The sequence below is a fragment of the Mastigoproctus giganteus genome, chromosome 7 (assembly GCF_048544385.1).
Source record: "Mastigoproctus giganteus isolate SK-2022 chromosome 7, ASM4854438v1, whole genome shotgun sequence".
NCBI classification, from domain to species: Eukaryota; Metazoa; Arthropoda; class Arachnida; order Uropygi; family Thelyphonidae; genus Mastigoproctus; species Mastigoproctus giganteus.
The window spans coordinates 8,735,704-8,762,213 of NC_143581.1; positions in this window are offsets into that span (position 1 = coordinate 8,735,704).

A 26,510-nucleotide genomic window follows, 5' to 3' on the forward strand; every position below is an offset into this window, starting at 1 on the left:
CAGTGGTCTTAACACTGATCCTTGGGGAACCCTACTTCTTACATCAACCCAATCTGATGAATAACCATTTATCACAACCCTCTGCCTCCTGCCCTGAAGCCACCCGGCTATCCATCTAAGGATTTTCCCTGTGATTCCAACCTGTTCCAATTTATAAACTAACTGCTCATGTGGGATTGAGTCAAATGCTTTGCTGAAATCCAAATAAACAATGTCTAAATTATTCCCTAAGTCCAGCTCTTGAGTGACCCAGTCAAAATAGCTAACCAGATTAGTTAAACACTATTTTCCCTTTACAAAACCCGTGCTGAACATCCTTCAGAATTCCATTTCTATCTAAATGAATTCCACCCTTGATCATTGTCTCCATAATTTTCCCTACTACTGAAGTTAGACTAACTGGCCAGTAATTTCCCACTTCACTCTTAGAACCACCCTTTTGTATTGGAGATACATTGGCACTTTTCCAATCCAATGGAATCACTCCAGAGTCCAGTGATGCTCACATAATTAGCCTTGATTGTTCAATGTACTCACTTGCCGCCTCCCTTAAGATTAGTTCCAAACTTGGTATACTTTTCTTATGGAACTGGAGTTTCTTCTTGTATCTCTTTGCATCCAGAACTACTTTTGTTGTTTGTACTTTTTTCAGTTGATATTTTTCATGAGATGATGCCACCATATGCAGTATTCAGGGTTAGGTTTGTTTACTGATTTCTCCAGTGGAATAATTACATTACCTCTTTTACCTATCATTACCTCTTTATACTAGCCAAATTCCTATGCAACTGTAGTGTACTGTTGAGAGAAATTTTCTAGAGTGTATTATAGTCCCCACCAGGTTTTTTCATTGTCAGCAGTATTAAGCATATTCTCCCCTCCAGTTGATAATGGGAGTATTGTGCAGAATCTTGCATTTACTAGCATTAAAGTTTAATTGCCATTTTCAAGATCAATTGCATAATTAAAGTAAATTTGTTTACTAGGCATGCAGTGAAGCACTCAGTTTTGTATTATATGCATTATAGTTGCTATTAAAGTTGATGTATCAAATACATTCAAAAAGTTACAAGAAATGTAATAAATCTCCTGGAGATGGGACAAGGGTACTTGAAACATGTCATCTGATGTTGTCTATTCTTATTTGTAAATAGCATGTAAGTTCTGACATGTTTAGAAGTTAATATATGGCTGGTCAATATGGTGCCTTAAATTCTGATTTTAACTTGTGGCAGCAGTGAAATATTGGTAATTAAGCTGCATGCTGACATAAATTTTTGTGCTATTAAAGAAAAGTCCCTATCTGAAATTCTTGCAGTGTTGCAAATTCTTGCAGTGTTGCAAATTCTTGCAAGTAAGCATTTGGTGCTTTCTACAACATTTCAAGCAAAAGAATTCTGAACATATTGGCAACATATATCTATGTTTTATTTGAGTTGGGCCGTTTAAGAAGTCCAACTTTATTGTGTATACTGTTATATTGAAATGCATTAAAATACAGTAAATACCTGGACTCCCACTCTAAAGGCACTTGTTATATTTCATAACATAGCTGTGGACAGATGGGCAATGTGGAGAATTACACAGAGGACTGTTTAATAATGGACTGGTAATAAATGAAAAATTTTAAAAATAACAGAGCAAGCCACCAGTAAATAAGTTGATTAGAAATATTCCATATACAAATTTGTGCCCATCCAAATGATGATGTATGTATATTATGAGTTGTACAGTGTTTACTCATTTCTAAACTTAGGAGTATATTTTATTAATATTGATATAACAGTAAAATGGCATTTCTTTTCTACATAATTTTTCATTTATGCATAAAACTATATATTTTTAATTAGTATTGCATTTAATTTTTTTCCATTATATGTTTATTGTAAAGAAGTGTATAGTAATTTCAACAATAAAAAAAAAAACACGTTTTGAAAGTTAATAACATTGTTTATTGTAAATATGTATCTACTTGGTTATTGAAAGTAACTTTGAAAGTAAGTGATAATACTATAATTTTCACTTGCTGTTAATACAGAATTTGATATATATGAAGTATTGTCTGTATGTCTTTTTATTTATATATATTTATTGTATTTTTATTTAGACTTGACAAGTTATACTTCCACTAGGAAATATGGTAAGTATTTAGCATTGCATATTTTTTACAAATATTTTACAAATCATCAGGAAAATATTAAAAACTAAATATACATTGCAAAACTAGTTTTCTAGAGATTATTTGATGTGGTATATGGCTGTTAAACAGTGAGCTTAAGCAGATAGTTTTTCTTTTTATTATTATTATTATTTGTTATTATGTATTTAATATAGTTTGTTTTTTATTCTTTGTTACTTTAAAAATCAGTTAATAGCAAAATGACATGTACTTCCACTGCTTTATTCTTTGTCATCAAGTAGAATGCATATTTTATGATTTGGAAAGGGAAAAGAAACGAAAATTAAAAATAAAATAGTTGAAGAATATTAATAGTATCACTTATATTCTTGTATACTAACAAAGGAAAAATGTGAGGTTTGTACTAGAAAGGCCAAAAGGTTTTTTTTTTTTTTTTTTGTTAATGTTATTGATCAGTCTAAGGATTCTGAGCCAGTGCTGTTTTATACAAATGGCACTACCTCATAATTGTCTTAAAAATAAGATACATTTTGTTGAGAAGAACTTTTGCTGTGTTGTTTTTTTAATAAATACACAAATTGTTACCATTTATGGGATAAGGGATGCTGAATGGTTGCAGATTTAAATCTAAAATAAAAGCTTAAGAATTTGTAATCAGTGCCATTGTAAGAAAAATGTTTTATTAGTATTGATTTCCATTGTTTCACTATATCAGCCAGAAAAGGAAACCACTTCTTTATATACAAGTACAGTTAAAGACAGTTTTGTTATCATTAATGTTCTTGAACTTTTTAAAAGCTTGGAACTGAACTTTTTATCTAAATATTAATTGCTCTGTGATTATGATAAATCAAAATTATTCTGCTCTATAATGATATGAAAAACATGGGGGAAAATCCTTTTTTTTTTGTTTATAGATAGTAAGAGAAAAAATTATAAATAACAGACACAGGAAATGTAAATGAAAACTGGCATAGAAATAATGTTCTATCATAGAATTAAAAATCATAAAATGAAATTAAGAGAAAAAATTTAATTTGAAAATGTGTTTTCATAAAAATGGTGTCTTGTCTAGAGCTGATTTGGTGTGAACAATATGATTATTTGAAGTGGTAGTACGGTGAAGCTAAAATATGATCAAACGACTTGTAATTCCAACGAAAAAAACTTCTCGGAAATTCAAACTATTTAAAAAGTCTATCCTTGAAGGTTGGTCTTTTTTCATCATCGTCAGGAAAGCTGACCATTTATCCTGGTGACAGTCACAAAAGATGTAACTAATTAAAAAACAATTCAGTGTTTTGTATTTTTTGTTTTTTGTGGAATTTCCTTTTATTTGATATCTATATGACCAAGATCATCTTCTAAAAATTCACTGCGAATTCAAGAGTATATTTTGAACATTACATTAAAAATATGGACTCTTGTATTGTTAAGGCTCATATAATGTTAGTATCATGGATTCTTGAATTTTTGATGAATTTTTAGAAGATGAATTTGGTCTTATAGATATCAAATAAAAGGAAATCAGAAGGGGGAAAAAAAAAACTATTAAATTGGTTTTAATTACTCTTACTCTTCTGCTTTAAAAATGTATGATTAGGTATTCAGGATTCCTAGAACTTTCAGGAACAAGAATAACAGTTAGCCATATGAAATTCTTCTATATATTTTTGTCATTAACAAAAACTGAAAGTATTCCTGAAATGAATATTTATGTGCATGTGTACATACATACAGTGTCCCATAGGTCTGCTTCCATAAATTAGTAAAGTTAGTTATTTGATAAAAAAAAAAAAAAACCACAAAGCTTTCAAGGAAAAAGTTAGCATTAGTTTAGGCATATGATGCAAGAAAGTAAGCTTATACAGCCAAAAAAAAAAAAAAAAAATTTCCATTTCACCCATCGGGTTACTCCAAATGTTTGTCTAGTTCAGCCTTAAATTTATTTAAGCTATCAACTTCCACAACAACAGATGGAAGTCTTTTCCAGCAATCAACTACCCGGTGGCTAAAGGCAAACTTCTGCACTGCACATCTATTCTACAACTGTCTTTTCCTCAATTTGAATCTATTCCTCCTCAGGTTCTTAATCTGAGCAAGTAGAAGTATCCTGTCAGCATTGGGCCTGCTCAAACCATTCAAGGCCTTATATACCTTGATCAGATCACCTTGAAGGTGCCTAGTCTCTAGCCGCTGCAACTTGTAGAACTTAAGCCTTTCTTCATAAGCGCACCCTTTGTTCCTCTCACCAATCTTGTTGCCCCTCTCTGTACTCGTTCTAGCAACTCTACATCATTCCTAAAATCAGGCCTCCGGACCTGTACATGTACTTAAGGTGTGGCCTGACCATTGCCTTATACAAAGGGATAATCATCTCCTTGTCTCTGCTAGCAAAATTCCTATATATCATTGACAAAACTCCATGACCTGCTCTGGTAGCCTGTCTGCACTGCTCCGAGAACTTCATATCTGATTGCACAATTATCCCCAGGTCTTTTTCACTTTCCACTTCCTTGAGTGTAGTACCACACAGTTGGTACATTTCTCTTCGGTTATTGCTACTCATATGCAGTACTTTGCATTTGTCAATGTTAAATTTTAGTTGCCACTTCTCAACCCATCTGACTAACTTTTCTAGATCCTGTTGCTGTAGCAGATAAATGAACCACTAGGTGGCTGTGATCACAGTGTGCTGAAGTGGGATTTACTCAAAGAGGTAACTACCATTAGGGGTAAAGGGAAGGGTTATTGCTTTCGTAAAGGCGACTACGATGGACTGAGACAGTATTTAAATTCTGTACAGTGGGACCAACTGATGATGTTACCAACAGCAAATTCAAAATGGAAGCATTCAAAAAACTTATCTTGGAAGCTACTAGGCTTTACATACCAACTAAGAAATATTGTTCAAGGTTTAGGCCTAAGTGGATGTCAGATGAACTAATGAGACATATGGCAGAGAAGAAAAATGCATGGGATACATACAAATTAACATGTGACACAGAAGCCTATGATAGATACAAGTTGATCTGTAACCAAGTTACAAAGGAGGTTAGGCAGGCGTAGGCAGATTACGAGAGATCCTTGGCAAGGGATGCGAAGAAAAACAGAAAAGAGGTCTTTACTTATGTAAACTCTAGAAGGAAGGGGATGAATCAGATTGGTCCACTTGATATCGATGGGTCAACTGTTGATGATCCTGCTCAGGTAGCTAACAAACTAACTGAATATTTTGCATCGACATTCACACATGAGGAGTTATTCAGCGAGTGGAATGCCAGAGGTGTATTCAACTCTGGCAGTAAGCTAAAGAATCTTGTAATAACTGAGAGTAAAGTGGAGGAGAAATTATTGAAGATAAATACAAGAAAGGCACCAGGGGTGGATGGGATCTATCCAGTTATACTAAAGGAGGCAGCAAAGGAAGTAAGCAAACTCGTAGCCATAATTATGAGAGCTTCCTTGGACTCAGGGGAAGTACCCATGGACTGGAGATGTGCAAATGTGACCCCAATTCACAAAGGAGGATCAAAAGGCGACACAAGTAATTATAGACCTGTTAGTTTAACTTCTGTTCCCGGAAAATTAATGGAGGCACTGGTTAAAGAAGCACTGCAGGATCATCTAGACAAGACTTCAGTTATAGCTCAGACACAGCATGGTTTTGTTAAGGGGAAGTCTTGCCTGACCAATTTGATTGGATACTATGATGCAGTCACAAAAGAATTGGATGCAGGGAATAACTTTGATATTATATACTTGGATCTTTGAAAGGCTTTTGATACTGTTGCACATGGAAGACTGCTGCACAAATTGGAGCAGTGTGGCATTGGAGGCAAATTGCTGCTATGGATAAAGGGGTGGTTAAGGGGGAGAAGACAGAGAGTGGTAATCAATGGACACTGCTCATCGTGGACTAATGTTATTAGTGGAGTCCCTCAGGGTTCAGTGTTGGTTCCATTGTTTTCTGTATTTATAAATGATATTGATGATGGTATATCAAGCTTAATGTCCAAGTTTGCAGACAATACGAAGGTTCGCAGGGTTGTCAAGGACACTACTGACACTATGCTACTGCAACAGGATCTGGGAAGCTTGAGCATATGGGCTGAGAGGTGGCAAATTAAGTTTAACATTGACAAATGTAAAGTACTACATATGGGAAACAGCAACCCCAGAGCAACGTATCAACTCTGTGGTACCTACACTGACAGTGGTAGAGAATGAAAGGGACCTGGGGGTGATTGTGTAAGCAGATATGAAGTTTTCTGAGCAGTGCAGACGGGCTGCAAGAGTAGCTCATGGTGTATTGTCGATGATATATAGGAATTTTTCTAGCAGGATAAGAAGGTGATTATTCCCTTGTATAAGGCAATGGTCAGGCCACACCTAGAGTACTGTATACAGGTCTGGAGGCCTCATTTCAAGAAGGATGTAGGCATGCTGGAACGAGTACAGAGAAGGGCAACAAGATTGGTGAATGGAACAAAGGGGTGCTCTTACGAAGAAAGGCTTAAGTTTTGCAAATTACAGTGTCTGGAGACTAGGCAGCAGCGAGGTGATCTGATTGAGGTGTATAAAGCCTTGAATAGTTTGAGCATGCTCAATGCTGATGGGATTCTTCCTCTTGCTCAGAAAAATCACCTGAGAGGGCATAAATTCAAATTGAGGAAAGACAGATGTAGGATAGACGCGAGGAAATTTGCCTTTAGCCAGTGGGTGGTTGGTTGGTGGAACAGACTTCCATCCCTTGTCGTGGAAGTTGATAGCCTAAATAAGTTAAAGGCTCAGCTGGACAGGTATTTCGAACGAACAGAGGGGTGAAGTGGAAGTGGTTATTTTTTATTTATTTATTTTACTTCTTTTTTTTTTTGGCTGATGCTGCATAAGCTTGCTTTCTTGCATCAAATGCCTCTGCTAATGCTAATGCTAAAAGCACTATCATTTTCTTCATTCCCATTTTTACAATTCTGTGTTAAGATGAATTCTATGCTGTCCTCAGAGTAACAACAACAAACAAAAAAAAAAAAAAAAATTGCTATTAAAAAAAAAATTATTTTTACATCAAACTACTAGTTGGGAAATACAATTTTTTTAATGTTTACTGTCTGTTCTGATAAGGTTATTATTATTCATTTCTCTGCCCACATGACAAATACTAAATGCTCTCGAAATGAGAATTCTTTAGGAGAGTCTTCCAAAAAAAAAAAAATCTATTCTGTGTATGTATGCATATTGTATGAGTGCGACACCTTGTATATAAAAGGCCAGATCTGTGCAGAGTGCTACAGACTGTTTTTAAAGTTGCCAAACTCAGACAATTGCATCTATCTCTCATTATGCTTGTGGGAACAAATATAATTTGGTTGATGTGTAGAGGTGTTGAATAGAGTCACAATGCATTATAAGAGATGTTGAAAGTACTCGCCGACCGGGCTAGCCCGGTGGGTAAAGTGCCTGCCTGGCAACCCAAAGGTCGTGGGTTCGATTCCCGCCTCGGGCTTGGATCAAAGTACTGCAAAAACCTTGGGAGGTGCATTATGGCCACAGAAGCCTATGCGCCAACAACTACAAAAAAAAAAAAAAAAAAGTACTCAAGATCCTGTGCTAAATACACTCAAAACCAATGACATGTTCTTGGCAACAGATGTAAAGCAAGTCTTGTTGAATGTCTGCAGTTTGGTGATGGTGCCCTTTTAGGTCTTCAGTTGAGTTGATTGTTTAGAAATGCCTGTGCTTTATGATTTCATTCACAGGAGAAAAAAACTAGGAGTTCTTGACAGTCAGATGTCTGTCATTGGTCTGGTATTCTTGACAGTAGTCCAGTAGATATCATGCAATCTTCAGCCACAGATTTTGCCATTTGGAGTGCAACTGCAGATGTATGTACTTGCACAATCTTGTTTTCTTACAAAAAAAAAAAATCAATACTCAGTGATAGTTGCAAATTTTTCTGTGGTTCACAGACCAACTGGGTAGAATGGAATGTCAGGTAAGGCATTTCCAATAAGACAAGCAGCTATATACACATCTGTGATAGCACTGCAGACAGCGAAATTTGTATTTACAAGGTAATGGAGATTTCCAGGACTGCTGGGAGTCATAGTGGAACAAAAATACGTGGGCTGTGTTAGAGTAACTAAGAGTAGAAACAGGTGCATGTATACTTGCATGTACACCAATGCTAGGAGTATAGTTAATAAATTTGATGAGCTTGAAGTGCTAGTCAAGACATCAAAGGCAGATATTGTTGGGATATCAGAGATGTGGTATCACACAGACATAAGCAGTGCAGAATTGGAATTTGGGGAGTACAATGTGTACCGAAAGGATAGGGAGGAGGGGTTATGCTGTTTTTTTGTGTTAAGAAACACAAAATCTAACGAAGTGCATCCAATTGATGTGGGTGGACAATGCAATGTTGAGTATGTTTGTTGTGACATAAGCACTGGGAAAGGAAAAATGAGAGTAGGTGTGTGTTATAGGCCTAATGAATCTGATGAGTATAATGAGCAATGTGCAGAGAAATAGTGGGCCAGTAAATCAGTATGTCTTATAATGGGGGATTTTAACTTTCCAGATATTGACTGGAACTTGTGGATTGGTCACTCGCACACTAGCAAGACTTTTGTGGATTTATTGGATTTTCTACAGATTGGTTTTCTACAGCAACATGTTTGAGAGGCAACCAGGAGGAGTAATACTCTTGATCTGATTATCAGCAGAGATTATTCATGCATTAAGAATTTGCAGATAAAGGAATCACTGAGTGACATTGATCACAATATACTGATATGGGAATTACTTAAAGATGTAACTACCATCAAGGCTAAAGAGAAGAGCTTTTGCTTTCATAAAGGTGACTCAGGGGTCTCAGACAGTTTTTTTTTAAATTCTGTACAGTGGTGTCAACTGATGATGCTACCAACATTGAATTCTAAATGGGAAGCCTTTAGGGACTTAAATTTGGAGGCTACTAGGCTTTTCATTCCAACTAAGAAATGCTGTTCAAGATTTAGGCCTAAATGGATGTCAGATGAACTAATGAAGCTCGTGGCACAGAAGAAAAATGTATAGGATGCATATAAAGTATCAGGTGACACAGAACCCTATGGCAGATGAACTAGTCTGTAATCAAGTCAGAAAGGAGCTTAGGCAGGCAAAGGCAGATTACAAGAAATCCTTGGCAAAGGATGCAAAGAAAAACAGCAAAGAGTTTTTTACTTATGTAAACTCTAGAAGGAAAGGGATGAATCAGATTGGACCACTTAACATAGATGGGTTGACTATTGATGATCATGCTCAGGTAGCTGATAAACTGAATGAGTATTTTGCATCAACATTTACATGCAATGAGTTATTCAATGAGGGGAGTGCCAGATGTTTATCGAACTCTAACAGGGAGCTAAGTGATTTTGTAATAACTGAGAGCAAAGTGGAGGAGAAATTGAAGTTCAACATAAAAAAGGGAACCTGGGGTTGATGTGATCTATCCAGTTATATTGAAGGAGGCAGCAAGGGAAGTAAGCAAACCCTTGGCCATAATTATGAGAGTTTCCTTGGACTCAAGGGAGGTCCCCATGGACTGGAGGTGTGCAAACGTATCACCAATTCACAATGGGGGGGGTTCAAAAGGTGACAGAGGTAATTATAAACCTGTTAATTTAACTTGTGTTCAGGGAAAAATAATAGAATCACTGGTTAAAGAAGCATTGCAAGATCATCTAGACAAGACTGCAGTAATAGTTAAGACACAGCATGGATTTGTTAAAGGGAGGTCTTGTCTGACCAATTTGATTGGATACTATGATGTGGTCACAAAGGAACTGAATGCCAAAAATAATTTTGATATCATTTACTTGGATTTCAGGAAAGCTTTTGATACTGTTGCACATGGAAGACTGCTGTACAAATTGGAGACGTATGGCATTAAGGAAAAGTTGCTACAATGGATAAAGGGATGGTTGAGTGGGAGATGACAGAGAGTGGTAATCAGTGGACACTGCTCTTCATGGACAAATTTTATTAATGGAGTTCCTTGGGGTTTGGTGTTGAGCGTATTGTTGTTTTTACCTTTATCAGTGATATTGATGAAGGTATATCAGGTTTAATTTCCTAGTTTGCAGATGATACAAAGGTTGGCAGGGTTAACAACCGTAAAGACGGTATGTTACTCCAACTGGATCTAGATAAGTTGGGCAGATGGGCTGAAAAATGGCAACTGAAGTTTAACATTGACAAATGCAAAGTGCTGCATATGGGTAGCAATAACCAAAGAGAAGCGTATCAACTGTGTGGTTCAGTGAAGTGGAAAGTGAAAAAGACCTGGTGGTAATTGTGTGGTCAAATATGAAGTTCGCTGAGCAGTGCAGAGTGCCAGGGTGGAACAGGAAGGTGATTATCCTGTTATACAAAGCAGTGGTCTGGCCACACCTAGAGTACTGTGTACAGGTCTGAAGGCCTCATTTTAGGAAGGATGTAGAGTTGCTAGAACAAGTACAAAGAAGGGCAACAAGATTGGTGAGGAGAACAAAGGGGTGCTCTTACTAAGAAAGGCTTAAGTTCTGCAAATTGCAGCACCTGGGGAGTAGGCACCTGTGAGCTGATTAAGGTGTATACGGCTTTGAATGGGTTGAGCAAGCTGAATGTTGGTGTGATTCTTCCTCTTGCTCAGATTAAGAACCTGAGGAGGCACAGATTCAAATTGAGGAAAGACAGATGTAAGATAGATGTGCAGAAATTTGCTTTTAGCCAGGGGCTAGTCGATTGGATGAACAGATTTACATCTTTTGTTGTGGAAGTTGAAAGCCTGAATGAATTTAAGGCTGAGCTGGACAGGCATTTGGAACGAATGGAGAGGTGAAATCGGAAGATTTTTTATTTTATTTTTGGCTGATGCTGCATAAGCTTGTTTTTTTGCATCGTTATGCCTCTGCTAATGCTAATTTATAAATATTTTACTCTGCCTATGAGAAACATTTTTAAACTGAGGATTTCTAATTGCTTAACATTTTGTTCATTAAACTCATTACCAAGTTGGAAGAATGAGCTCCTTTGGAGTTTCAACATACCTTAAAAGGTCAGAATTACAATAAGAAAGAGCAACAGTCCACTAAGTAATTTAGAACTGTTCACAGAACTTAACACTCAACGTGCTCTATGTACTCAGTTATGGATATCAATGAAAAGAATTGCAATATGTCACTTTCATTATATCAAAATGGTTATGCTAAAAAGGTTTTAGCGCTGAAAGCCTCTGACTATGGCAAATTCACTATTCGAACAAGTTAGTGCCAAGCCCCCTTTTTAGTTCATAGTAAATCACCAAAGTAGTTGAAATTTCATCGTTTTGGTTATACAGCAGACTCTCGATTTACTGGGATCGGATTAACTGGGACACTTCAAGATTCCCAATTCAAAAAAAAAAAAAAAAAAAAAACTAACCAGAAATCATAAAATTCAAGTAATAAATAGAATAGGTATAAACAGATATTTTGCAAGTCGTAAATAAGTGACAGACGGCATTATAAGTCGTCATTGGGAGATTAGTGTACCTATTATCTTGCAACGCCCACTGTCTTCACACCCGCCACTCAAAAAAATAAAAAGAAAGAGTACAAATGTTTAGTTTGTTTTAGTGTGTTGCGCCGCTTATTGTGTTCCGTCGCATCGCAAAAAGACATTTTGTTTCATTATTTATGTCAGTGATGTTAATTTTTTTTTATAGTAAATTTTTATTTGTTTAGAAATCGCAAAAATGATGGGTAAACGCAAGAGTTGCGCTTTCAGTTTAACAAAAATTTGAATTTATCAAAATTTTGAAAACGGTGCATCCATTAAATCTCTAATGAAATCTCTATAATGTTGGTGACCAAACCATACACACAGTCGTAAAAATTATAGGAAAGCTGTAGACTTAAAAGCAACATCACAAAAAATAAAGGGAAGCATCGCATTGGACATGTGAGGAGTGGGGGGTAAGTTTTTTTCGTTTTTTATCTATCGCCATATTTTTTTACGTAGGTTGCTGAACATTTTTCGATACAGTAAGTCCCGAACTTGCGCAACTACGGATTTACGTAATATTTTTTTTTTTTTTTTTAAGGATTGTAAAATTTAAAACGAACAAAAAAAAAAAAATAAGCAATCAATCACGGCACGCACAAATTGCACAAGTGCAATACTGAGTAACAAGCAAAAAATTAAGAAAGAAGAGAAGATTCTTACAATTTATTTATGGGTTTTTTTTATATGACTGAAGATTTCAGTGAAGGGGACACACATTTCACCATAATAATGTAAAAACCCACAGAATTCCAGCTATCGGTATTTTTGCAAATGCAATAAGATCGAGTTTACTACCCATTTATAATTAGATGCACAAACAGAAAAGCCCAATAATACAGAAAGTGCAAATTGTTTTTATTGTTTTATGGTCTTGACCTCCAGAAATGTGCTTTACCAAAATGTGAGCTCGTGCTGGGTGATAATAGTGAGTTTTCGCCTGTGAAGTTCTTTACAGAAAATTTCATTTTGACCGTTATCGGGGTGCTGACTAAGAGAATAGCGGTACTAGTAAATCTACCAAGAAAAGGAAGGCGATTTGGATCAGAAAATTAAACTAATAAGGATGTATGAAAATGGTCAAACATTAAGTATCACACGGAATTCAGATTTGTCAATAATAATATAGTAGCAATATGTTATTAGGCATTCTCGAGTTACGTAAAACTCGACGAAGTAAGAAGTCCTGGAACGTATCTCTTATGTATGTCGGGGACTTCTGTATTTTTGGATTAACCGGGAAATCGATTTGTAAGATATAAAAATCTTACAAGAAAATTTCTGTATGCACGGAAAACTAATTAAAAGCAAAGATTCTAGTATGACAATATGGGGCGGTAAAACCTTACAAGTCACAAATATTGTTAAAGATAGTGGGTCTCACGCTAACGGAATTAAATTAAGTAGAGGCTATATTTAATGTAAGGGCAGGTATACCGTGAAATTTAAGCAGTAGTAAAAGATAAAGTATTGGCGCCCATCAATACGAAAGAGCGAGTAAGGATAGCGGGGCCAATCAGTGGGGGGTCCAGTTGTTGAAGAGAGTAGGAAGGGTCGATTGGAGCTAACAAGAAACCGGATTAGTCGCAGTGCCTCCTCTGATCAGCGAAACCAAGAGTTCCGAAAGAGAAGAAAGGGTACGCCAGGTGTCCGAATCTAACTTAAATCTACTATTGGCTCGTTGGTGATGGGAGCTTTGATATATGCTATCATCAAAGGGGTAATAAGAGTAAGTGCTGGCGAAAGTGACCGGCCAATATCAAAAGGAAAAAAATTAAGGAGAAGGGGAAAGGGGGATACTAAGGGAGCAGAGAGATAAATGCTGGTAGATGACTTTCATCAACCGGTGAAATACCACCACTTTGCTGATATATTGGAGGCTTGAAGTGGTGAAACCCATGTTTAGTCTCTAGAGCAAAGTTTCCGGCATCCCCCTTCCCCCTACTTCTCCTTCAACCCATGCACGGTACTAAGTACTATAGGTTTTGAAACCTTTCGTTTGGGGTTTTCATTTAAAAAAAAAAAAAAAAAAAAAATGCAGTTAAAGATAGCTGGTACACTTCCGACAAGAATTAAGTGGCTGGCAAACTTAAAGGGAGAGGCAGTTTCGAAAAGGAGGAGGACAGACACTAAAAGGAGGTTGGATCGCGGGAGAAAGGGGCTTTAAGAATTTAATATTATCGAATAACACAAGGGGAAATTTTAGGTAGTGATAAAGAGTTGCTAGAGTCCCGAGCGAGGGCGGGTCAGCTAAGAAGGGCAGTACTAAATTCCAGAGAACAAAAAGAGAGAACCCGAGAGAAGAAAAAATCCCTTCAGTCAGTTGAGTACGTTTTGGGAAGGCTTTAAGGTGGAATAGTCAGTCGAGTAGGTTCTAATAAAGTTTAGGTCTGCCTGTCAGAGTTAAGAAAGTTTGACAAAGTTTTAAGATGGAGTAGTCAGTTGTGAAAGGTTAGATAAGTTTTAAGTGCAGTTAGTTAGTAGAGAAAGGTTAGGTAAGTTTTAAGATAGAAGAGAACAGTCAAGTAGTTGTTTTATAATGCTAGCGATGGAAGCAACAGTAGAGCAGTATGCAGACAAGTGCGCCAAGATGAGAAATAAAGCCTTGGGCAAATAAGTGAAGTCTAAGAAGAAATAAAGCCTAGTCTGTCATCGGAAGGCAGTGATGGTGGCCAGTGTGCAAATAAATGAAGTGTAGAGAGATGAGACAATTTTTTTTGGAAGTGAAGTTGAGAAAGAGTCCCTAGGAGTGATCCATCGGAGAACCAGTTGTGGAACGATGGCTAAGTTCTAGAAAGTTTAAGTAATGTATCGTGGTGAAACCCATGTTTAGTCTCTAGAGCAAAGTTTCTGGCATCCCCCTCCCCCCATACTTCTCCTTCAACCCATGCACAGTACTATGTACTATAGGTTTTGATACCTTTCGTGTTTGGGGTTTTCATAAAAAAAAAAAAAAAAAAGTTAGGCTTTGGTGAAACAAACCTGTCTGGAATGAAGCAGAAAGATCCGACAGTCGTCACAGAGAAATATAGTTAGGTAGAAGACGGCGAAAGAGAATGCTAATGGAAGAACACTGTACCGCCAGAGAGCCTACAGAGATAAATAAAGTGAGGGAGAGTGACTCCCACTAATGATCTGGTATGACAAAAGATAAGAACACCCGTGCAGGACCGGAGAAGCGAATAGTACTCCTGAGAGATGATAGTAGTTCCGGAGCCGGAGAAGAGCGTTTCCAAACCAACGGTGAATCCTGATGCTGAGCAGGAAGTCGCAGCCCAAATGTTGTATTAGCAGAAGGATTAAACCCTCCAGAAGTAAGTGTTTAAACAGCGTATGTACCTTTAGATAATTGCAAAGGACTTCAGGGAAATTTAGACAATTATTAAATGAGATTGTAGGGGAACATACAGTAAACTCAGTGCATGTTATATAGATAAGTAAAGAAATACTTTAGAAATAGTTTAACAAATAATTGTTCATAGTTTATGGTTCATCTACTTTACCTTAGTGAGCGCCAAGAAAGTTTTGGACGGGTTAACCTATGGAGCAGATAGAGTTATGTTAACATGTATAATATTCCTGGAGTAGAGATGTGGCACAGTTAGCTGTTAAATGCTGAAATTTACCTGAGAGATCAAAGACAAAAGAAGAATAAAAAAATGAAAAAAGCAATATACATTACATTAAAGGATAGTTTGATTTGTGTTAGGGTGAGACTAGCTTAGAATAATTTGGAAATTTGGACTTTTAAGCCAAGAAGAAGAATTGTATTAACGATGAAGAGGAATGTAAGATTGTGTTGGTTAAGTATAAGAAAAAAAAAGTCATTTTGTAATTAAGGAAGAGTTAAGTTAAACTGATCGTAAGAGAGTATTAGTGGCCCAGTAGTAAGAGGAAGAAGCTGTATAGGAAAGTCCAAGACCTGGAACAAAGTCCATGCCATGTATTAATGTCTAGTGACTAAGGTATTATGATTTTACTAAATTTCCTTCTTTTCTTTCCTTGTAATTATGTATAATAAACTAATTGTATATAGTGTAAAGAAACTGTGTTTTGTCATTCTAACACTCAGCCTGAACAAACGAAGAGGGGGACATAACCGCTGCTATTCCCTAGAGCCACCTTCTACTGTGAAGCACCATAGTCAGATGCAAAGTGGGGATAAACTTAAAGGGGAAGTAAAATAGAGAGTTCAAAGGGAATACAAGAATAGAATATAATATTATAAAGATCCAGATGGAAATATATATATATATATATATATATATATATAAAAAATGGTATAGAGTAAAGGATAAAGATAAATAAAAGATTCTTGATTTTTTAAGGAGTCCTTATGTGCTGTAATGTAATAACTAGATCGTATGTATAGCTTAGCTTAATTTTCAGCACTTGCCTCATAGTAATCCGCTTAGCTGGTGGAGAGTTTTACCACATACATAGTGGTTATAGGATTTTAATAACTTACAGGGATTATGGGTTTAAAACTAAGTTATGGGCTATAAAAATTTTTCTAAGAAAGGAAAGTGGCACCTTCCATTCTATGGTTGCCTAATTAAATTAAATTAAATGAAGAAAAATAGAATCTAATAGTCGTGCACGAGCGACTTTCAAAATTCGTCCTCAGTTAGCTATATTGGGGGGGGGGGGGAAGAGAGTGCACTTGTGTTATATATGGGTTGGGTTCCCGAAATGTAGCGCCATACATCACTCAACGTGTTAAACAAAATATTCCCACCAATTTCTCCCCCATTTGGAATTTAGCACGTATTAAGTTTCCACGGGCACTGAAATGCATTCGGGAACCCAACCCGTATATAACACAAGTGCACTCTCTTCCCCCCCCCCCCCACTATAGCTAACTGAGGACGAATTTCGAAGTCGCTCGTGCGTGACTATTAGCTTCTATTTTTCTTCATTTAAGTTAATATTAGGCAACCATAGAATGGAAGGTGCACTTTCCTTTAGCATTAGTAGAGGCATATGATGCAAGAAAGCAAGCTTATTCAGCATCAGCCAAAAAAAAAAAAAAAAACCCTCTCCCAGTTGAGCTTTAAATTTGTTTAGGCCCATAACTTAGTTTTAAAACCATAACTTAGTTTTAAACCCATAGTCCCTGTAAGTTATTAGAATCCTATAACCACTATGTATGTGGTAAAACTCTCCACCAGCTAAGCGGATTATTATGAGATGAGTGCTGAAAATTAAGCTAAGCTATACATATGATCTAAATAAAAGATTATAACACAAACATGAATACAACCCCCACAGATTATCCGAGATTTGTTTTTTGCCATCTATCACAGAAAATCAAGTCTACTGTATCTCATATTGTGAATGCCTTCACGAGTTGCCCTGATATTGAACTACCTCAAATAAGCAATGATTCGACAGTGGATTCTCGGCGGATGTAATCACCCCAGGTTGTTGGTATCTGCCGAGAATAAGTAACAGTAGCCTTCTCCATTAGTGAAGCGTTGCTTATTGGAGGTAGTTCAATATCAGGGCAACTCGTTGTGAAGGCATTCACAATATGAGATACATGTATATCAAAAACAATGCCATTTCACCTACTTAGATGGTTTACTACGAACTAAAATGATGCTTGGCACTAACTTGTTCGATTACCAAATGTTTATATTGTTTAATATTTTTTAATATTAAAAATAAATAATTTCTGTTTATATTGTTTTAATGTTTATATTGTTTAATATTTTTTAATATTAAAAATAAATAATTTCTGTATTTAAAAAACGTATTAAAGTGGGAAAACGTCATTATAATAATACACTGTGTGTTCTTTATCACAAACTTTTTATGCTGAAAAACTTTTTACAGTGGAAAATAATACCTTACAACATATGGAGTTGAAATTGGGACTTAAGAAACCAAACTCAGTACAGGGGAAAACTTCTTATGCAGGAATTTCTTATCCGGGTTTTACTGTATTTCACTTGATTGAGACTGACAAAATAATGTCAGCCAGCCAGGACCTAGAAATATTTTCATTATAGTGAAATTTTTGTTAAACTGTATTCATTGTAACAGATTTTCCCTGTACTTTTCTCATATATTTACTCTTTAGTCCTTTGCTCTGGAAATATTCCTGTAAGTGGATCACTTGTTTGATTAAAAAAAAAAAAAAAGTTTTAGTGTAATTAACTGATTTAATCTAAATTTTTTTTAACACTAAACTTGAATATTTAACTAATTTTGTAGTAATTAGTTATATCTACTTTACTGTGCTTCACTCTCTCTCTCTCTCATATATATACAGTATATGTTTTAATGTATGTTTTATAATATATGTTTTAAAATATATGACTACTAACTTATATATATATATATATAGTTAGTTATTATAGTAAAAGTATAATATGTACTATATAGATACTGAATATGTATATAAATATATAATACAATAATGATTATGTAGCTAATTATTGATATATAGATACATTGAAAGGAACTTTTTCTGGTGCGATTTCCCTTTCGATATATCCCACCAATAGCTGCAAAAGTAGCTCATGGTGTCTTGTCAATGATATACAGGAATTTTTCTAGCAGGGATAAGGAGGTGATTATTCCCTTGTATAAGGCAATGGTTAGGCCACATCTTGAGTACTGTATACAGGTCTGGAGACCTCATTTCAAGAAGGATGTAGAGCTGCTGGAACGGGTACAGAGAAGGGCAACAAGATTAGTGAATGGAACAAAGGGTTGCTCTTACGAAGAAAGGCTTAAGTTTTAGAAATTACAGAGTCTGGAGACTAGGCACCGGCGAGGTGATCTGATAGAGGTGTATAAGGCTTTGAATGGTTTGAGCATGCTCAATGCCAATGGAATTTTTCATCTTGCTCAGAATAATCACCTCAGAGGGCATAAATTCAAATTGAGGAAGGACGGATGTCGGATAGATGTGCGGAAATTTGCCTTTGGCCAGCGGGTGGTTGGTTGGTGGAACCGACTTCCATCACTTGTTGAAGTTGATAGCCTAAACAAATTTAAAGCTCAACTGGACAGGTATTTCGAACGAACGGAGGGTGAAATGGGAGTGGTGTGTTTTTTTTTTTTTTTTTTTTGGCTGATGCTGAATAAGCTTGCTTTCTTGCATCATATGCCTCTGCTAATGCTAATAATTAACAGAGCTATCTGTTTCTGATTGCTATCTGCCTGTTTAATTAAGTCCAATTAATAAACATAAACGCTAATTTGGTTATAATTTAAATTTAGCAGCAAACAGGCAAGATAACAGCTAGCCCGACAGATAACTTCGAAATGAATATATAGAAAATAGAGGGCCAACCATTATTTTCAATTTCAGTTGTGGTAATTTTATTTGATTTATATTTATGCAAAAGAAAGCTACTGCTGACATAAGGAGAAAGGAAGTAGGAATAAGTATAGTAATAGTACCTCAATTTCCCTCGAATTGCTCTAATAGATCTTGAGGTATGAAAAATTAGGGTTAGATAGTGAAAAGTAAAGAAAAGAGCTTTATATAATTGTACTTAGGATATATACCGGGAGCGTAACTGCCCGACCCTTTAGTAAGGGATCCTGGTATGACTACAAGAGGACACCAGATGGTGTTTAATAGATAAAGATAATGATGAAATATAGAATAATAAGGAAATAAAGGAATGGCTAATTACAAATGCCTAAATACTAGCTGATTTTATAATAAATTATAGACAATCTTTACAGATCAGTTAAATTAACCTGTTACTACCACATAGCATATGTTCTATGCCAAACAGATAATTAAGAATAGTTAAATAACCAATTTTAATAAATAAATAGGAAAAAACTGCTTACCACTTTGAACTGTACTAAGTAAAAGAATGAAAATGTTGAGCACACGTTACTTTATACCAAACAATTAGTTTGTTTATTAATTGGACTTAGTTAAACAGGCAGATAGCAATCAGAAACAGATAGCTCTGTTAATTATTGGTGGGATATATTGAAAGGGGTTAGCCCTAGAAAAAGTTCCTTTCAATGTATCTATATATCAATAATTAGCTACATAATCATTATTGTATTATATATTTATATATTATTACTAATTATATGTTTATTTCCAGGGTATGGCGTTGTAGACCTACATAGTCTTATCTTATCTTAGTCTTTATAAGTTATTGGCCTTATGGCCCCTCTGTGTACTGTTATGTTTATATACATATTCAGTATCTATATACAGCGGATTCCGGTTATTTGGGCCGCCGGTTAATCGGGGCAGCCGTTTATTTGGGGCAAATCCTAAAAAACAGAACCCAATCGAGAAAATAGCCAGGGTTTACTTCGCTTAATCGGGGCAGGAGACCGCAGCACTGAAGATTACCCTACGATTGTCTCCGACCGTACCACGTAGTTTGGTCGGATTTCTGGAGGTCACAACCATAAAACAATAAAAACAATTAGCAGTCACCTGTTTATTGGACTTTTCTGTTAGTGAAATCTATCATAAAATAATAGTAAACTCGATCTTATTGAATTTGCGATAATACCGACAGCTGGAATTCTGTGGGTTATTATGGTACATTTGTGTTTACACTTCTATGGAATCTTCAATCATATAAAAAAAAAATAATTTTCAGAATCTTCTCTTCATTCCTATTTTTAAAGCTTCGTTATTTGTTACTCCATTCTCACTTGCGCGTATCGTGTTACTTGCAATTTGTGTGTGTGCCGTGTTTTTTGTTATTGATTGCTTATCTTTTTACTGTTTTAAATATTAACCCCCACCCACAAATGACATTTGAACAGAAATGTCAACTAGTTTAGTTAGTATGTACATATTACAGTACATATTAATTATTCCGATTATCACGTATATTCTTCCGATTTTCACATGTCATTTAATTTTTTGATTGGCTTATACCCTCGATATTAGGTTGAAGGATATTCAGAGAGTGTCCTATATTCTTTGTTGTTGTTTGGTTCTGAAAGGAGCCATTTGGATTAGGATAATATTCCATGTTCTAAGTGTTGATATAGTGTATCCTCTAATTGCTAGGATATCCAAAATCAAAGCTCTAGGTCCAGCAGCCAAGTGTGGTGCTAAGTGAGCAACGCCGTTGCTCACTTAGCACCACCCAGGAGACACGTGTAGGGCAATTTAAGGTTATACCTACGGATGTGTAGCAACGTTTGTCTCCCTTGGAAAAGTGGATCTTGCCCTGAAGATTATCATCCAATTGCACTTTTAAATATATGTTACAAATTAATTGAAAGAATGGTTTACAATAGAATCTCAACTACAATCTTCCAATACATACCAATTGAACAAGCCAGATTTCGACCAAGCTGAAGCTGCTGTGATCAGGTATTGGCACTTACTAACCACATCGAGAATGGATTTCAAGATAAGAAGGCCATTGCAGTCTTTGTGGACTTGACATCAGCTTATGACACAGTATGGCGACAAGGAATGATTCTGAAATTTTTGAAGATTATTCCTTGTAAGACCCTCGCGATCCTACTTAACAATATGCTATGCAATAGAGTGTTTGAAGTACATTTAAACGGCAGAGTGAGCAAGCCTTATATATTAAATGATGGTTTACCACAGGGATCAGTTCTTGCTCCATTATTATTTAATATATATACTGCAGATCTTTCAGCAACTGCTTCTAGGAAATTCATGTACGCAGATGACATAGCTCTGACTGCCCAGTCTACTGACTTCAAAACAGCCGAAATTGTACTTACAAAGGATCTTCATAACCTGAATAAATATTTTCATACATGGCAACTTAAACCTAACTTAAATAAAACTGAAGTTAGCTGCTTTCATCTGGATAATCAAAGGGCTAATTATATGCCTCAAGTGGAATATAAAGGCCAACGACTGAAATACAACCACTGCCCAAAATATCTGGGAATCACAATGGACCGAACACTGGCGTATAAACAACACCTTTGTAATATTGCAGTAAAGATAAAAACTAGGAATAACATCTTGCACAAACTCAGTGGAACAGGCTGGGGAGCAAACGCAACAGTGCTACGAACATCAGCCCTTGCCTTAGTCTACCCAGTTGCAGAATACTGCTGTCCCATATGGCTTAATAGTGCACACACTGTAAAAGTTGATACCCAACTGAATGACACAATGAGGACAATATCAGGCACCATTAAATCAACACTTTAAAATATGTGTTAGATAACCAGTGTTATCTAACATCCATCCCCCTCATATAAGAAAAGAAACAGCTTTGCTGAAAGAATGGCAAAAATGTCACAGAAATCCTCAATTGCCCATACATCAGGACTGCAAACCCCAGAAGCCAGAGAGAGATTGAAATCCAGGAACCCCCCCCCCCCCATGGAAGCTAGGTGAGAAACTTATTAAGTCACATTTTAATGCTGATCAGACCTGGCGTGAAGAATGGGCCACTTCAAACCCCGACCACCTGGGTTTAGTCAATGATCCATGCAGAGCTGCACCTGGCTTCAACTTACCAAGAAAGGAATGGACATCCCTGAATAGAATCCGAACAAGCCATGGAAGATGCAAGTTCTGGCTGTACAAGTGGGGAAAAACTGAAAACCCATTCTGTGACTGACAATGTGCCTCAGACTATCCAGCATGTCGTCTCGGAGTGCCCAAAGAGGAGATTCGAAGGACCCATTCAAGATCTACATAGTGTTACTGACGATGCTATCAACTGGCTGAATAAACTGGACATTACATTTTAATTCATCAAAATGTTATCTTTAATTTTCTCTGTAAATATTGTTTTAGGCTTATTGTAATTTATTTATTTTTTTTGATACTGTCTGTTACAAATGTATCCTCATTTTGCCATACGAAATTATAATAATAATAATAATAATAATAATTTAATTTTTTAATTGGTAAGGTAATAAAGGGTAAATTTGTGCTTAATATATCTTTGCTTATATAGCCTGTGGATAATATTCCTCCTATTTTCGCTAATTAGAATCGCGGTTTAATAGAATTAACATTCAATTCACAAACGTGATCACAATGACCGGCGCTTACTGCACATCGTATAGTGAACGGTATTTTACTATGGTGACTCCATTGTAACATGATTTGATTGTACAGTGAACCAATTGTAAAGGGGGGGTACATTGTATTTTTAACTATTTACGTGAAACTTCAGATAATTGGGGCAGCCACTTAATCGGGCCAAAATGCACTAGTCCCGATGTGTCCCAAATAACCGGAATCGACTGTAGTACATATTATACTTTTACTATAATAACTAAATTACAGACTGATGTAATGTTCAATCTACTATTGATGGCATTAATCTGATCTGATATAACTTTTACATTTATCCCAATTTTTTACGCACACCCCTCGTATAACACGGTAGTTAGGTTCCTATAAAAAAAAATTATTTTTTAAATAATAATATTCCTTCTTCGGGGAGCAGGTTGGGGTTTTCTGGTAGTATTTCCCATCCCACCGAATAGATATCTTTTCCAGTATGTGTTCACTGGCCACTTTGACATGACTTTCCTGCCGGTTAATTGTTTTAATATGCAAATTTCATTCAAGTTATAATTTTGTGCTGAATTCTTTCATCCTTCCCTCCCCCAGCCATGGATTATCTGGGGAATATGTTTATATGTGGCTATGGTTCTTTTGGGTTTGGTTTTCTAGTGTTTTTTAAAATTTATTTTCAAAATGATAATCTCTGTAGATTTGAAGTTCATTGCTAAGTTAAAAAAAAAAAAAAAAAAAAAAACCTGGAAAATTAAGACTTCTGCTTGTGAAAAAAGTGTAGGACTTACTTTTTGTTCTCCCTCCTCCCAAATAAAGGGTTCATTGTAACAATATTTTACTTATTTTAATGTTATAGAACAAAGCATTTTTGTTAACCAAAAAAATAAAATGAATGAGGAATGAATCTGCCTGTTCTATCAAGCATTTTAATTTGGTCAATTTTCTTAACACTGTGCTAATACTTGTATTATATAATTTCATGCTGATGTTGGCAAAGTAAAGTAATGGTTTCAACTTTAAATGGCAGAAAATAGTGTAGCATTGACTTTAATTTTTTTTTTTTTATATAGTTTCAAGTGTAAGTGTAATAGCTATGACTGAAAATTAATGATTTTGAAATTGGGCTGTTATTTTGTTAACAGCATCCTAATTAGCATGTTCAACCATTTCACGTCTTTTGCGGTTGACCTCATTAATTTACAAAAATTGGAATGATCAGCAATCATCACATGTAATATATATTGACTTCATCTGCATTTGATATATTATCATCTCTTTGTTAAAACTGTTATTTCATTTATTTTTATTATTGTCATTTTTACTTACAAAGAGAGGATTGTATTTTTCAAGTAGGGCTGAGTCTTTTAACTTATGTCTCTACTTTGGGTATTCCAGAAGATGATCCATTATCTGTTTTTATTTATTTTATTTATTCTGGCAATAAAAGGTGTGTGTGTGGTACATAGAAAAGATTTAAAGTTTATTTTGAAGAATATTGCACTTTATTCTTTACTTGTCAAATGCTTCATCCTTATTTCAAGTTCATTGTTACTTAACTGGAAATATTCGGTGTTTAATTACTAAAATTGCAGAAATTTCTTAATCATCAATGTTGGTTATTAACCTTATGATCAGCCAAGTGATATTTAATCCACACAATTCTGAAGTCTACTTATAGCAGAACAAGGGTGCTATTCTATAAAGGGTTGTACAGAATGCTTGTTTTGTATGTAGTGAAAAATAGACAGAAGAGAAAACTGGTGACATTCATAACCACTTACAAAGGAATGACATTCAAGTTATCCTAAAGCACTAAGTAGTTTAAGTGGATAAGAATTAAAAATGCAAAAGCACTTTATTTTAGAAATGCCTTTTAAATATTTTATAGACACTTAAAAAAAACTCTGACCAATTTAATCACATATGACCAGAAGCATTATTTGTATATCAAATTTTTGTTAAACTAAATTTTTGTATATTTGTTAAACATTTGTTTAACTTGAGCCTTAATATTTTCATGTTGAGATAATTAATAAAATCTGCTTTGATAGCAGGTGTAGCAAAAGGTCATTTAGTTACCAGGAGTAAATTTTTTCTGTCATTGATTGTTTATAACCATCGTAACCTTTTTTGCAAGAATACATGTATTAGAAATTATATGAAAAAATTTTAAATGCAGCAAAATATTTATTTTCAGTTGGTATCCTTTTATTGTGGCTTATATCAACTAAACAACTGGTAACCATTCTGCATAGTCTCCCTTCATTTTAACTGCTACTTCATCATGATATCATTAAAAAATAAATATTAGGCCCAAATGGAATATATCATTTTATTTTTCATTCCTCTCACTCTAGGAGAACTTAAATTAAATCTAAATATTGCAGCAATAATTTTCTCACTAAATCGATGGTTTGAGTTCGTAGTCAAAGCAGAAAGGAAGGCCCTTGAACCTTAGGGACCAATGAATAGATTTATAAAATTTCATAGAAAATAAAACATCTTTAAAAAAACATATATACAATCCTGATTAATTTTTTGTGTGAGTGGTGGGTGATTCCTAAGTAGTATATGTCGTATCAAACACGAGGAAAAGATGCATTAAATTTGACAATATAATTTAATATAACTAGCACTGATTGTACAGTTCAAACAAAAATAAATTTACAATAAATATTTGCTTACATTTTAACCATTATCACTTTTCTCAATAAGTAATTTTAACTTAATGAGAAGGAAGGTAATAAACTTACATTAGTTTCCCAAATGAGAGTATCCATATCAGTCAGCATACAAATTCAGAAATAACTTGAGTAAAAACTGTGTGAAAATTTATGACTGCAGTTGGAAATTAGCTAATGCTACATTCAAACTGCACTTTAAACCAGACTGGCAGAACTGTAATTTGCTCAGAAGGTCAGTAGTTCACTAAGTCAGTAAATGCTCTGTAGCTTCCTCAGTTATTAATTTGCCATTTTTCCTTTGAAAAGCTGATTCACTTCCCACTGTAAAAAGGTGGGGCTGATATCAGATCCAGTTTCCCCCCCCTCTACTTATCGTATCCCACAATAATCTTTTATCACTTTTAAATAGGGCTTTGCTTGAGATTTCCAAACTTATTCTGAGATCCACTGAACTTTCAGATTCTTTATCTTGAAATTTATCTGTGTAATTTATCAATAGTACTTTCAGATTTTGAAAGCTTATAAGCCATTAGTTGTATGTCTGAAACTGGTGAAAAATTATTACCAAAATTATGCAGTAAAAATGGTGTTGGTACAGTTTTCATTTAATCATTATATAAGCTGGTAGTAAATAATTTATAAATAATGCTCATTTACATTTGTCCTATGTGAAAAGCACTTCTGTTTTGCTTTTTGTGATTATTATTATAACATATAACTAGCTATCTTTGAAATTTTAATCAAGTTTTAATAGTACTAGTATTGGTAAGATTTTTTATAATAAAACTTTGAACAATTAAATGTGGGTTTGGAAGAATGTAAAATTTTACATATACATGACTCAAAACAGAGAGTAGGTTTACGCATGTACTGTTAGAGAATGATAAGGATTGAAAGGGTGTGCTGTTTGGGGTAACTAGGTGATTTAGCTTCCTTCCTGTACTTGAGGAAGTTGCAGCATTTGAGGTTACTCTCTAAACTGAGCAATAATGTCTTTTAACAATACACCCATGTCTACTCTGAGTATTAACTTGAGGAGAAAAATGCCTAGAAGTAAGTTTAATTTAATATAATTTTTTTTTTTTTTTTTGAAAAAATGGGATATAAATAATATAACATTCTTTTCTTACAAAGA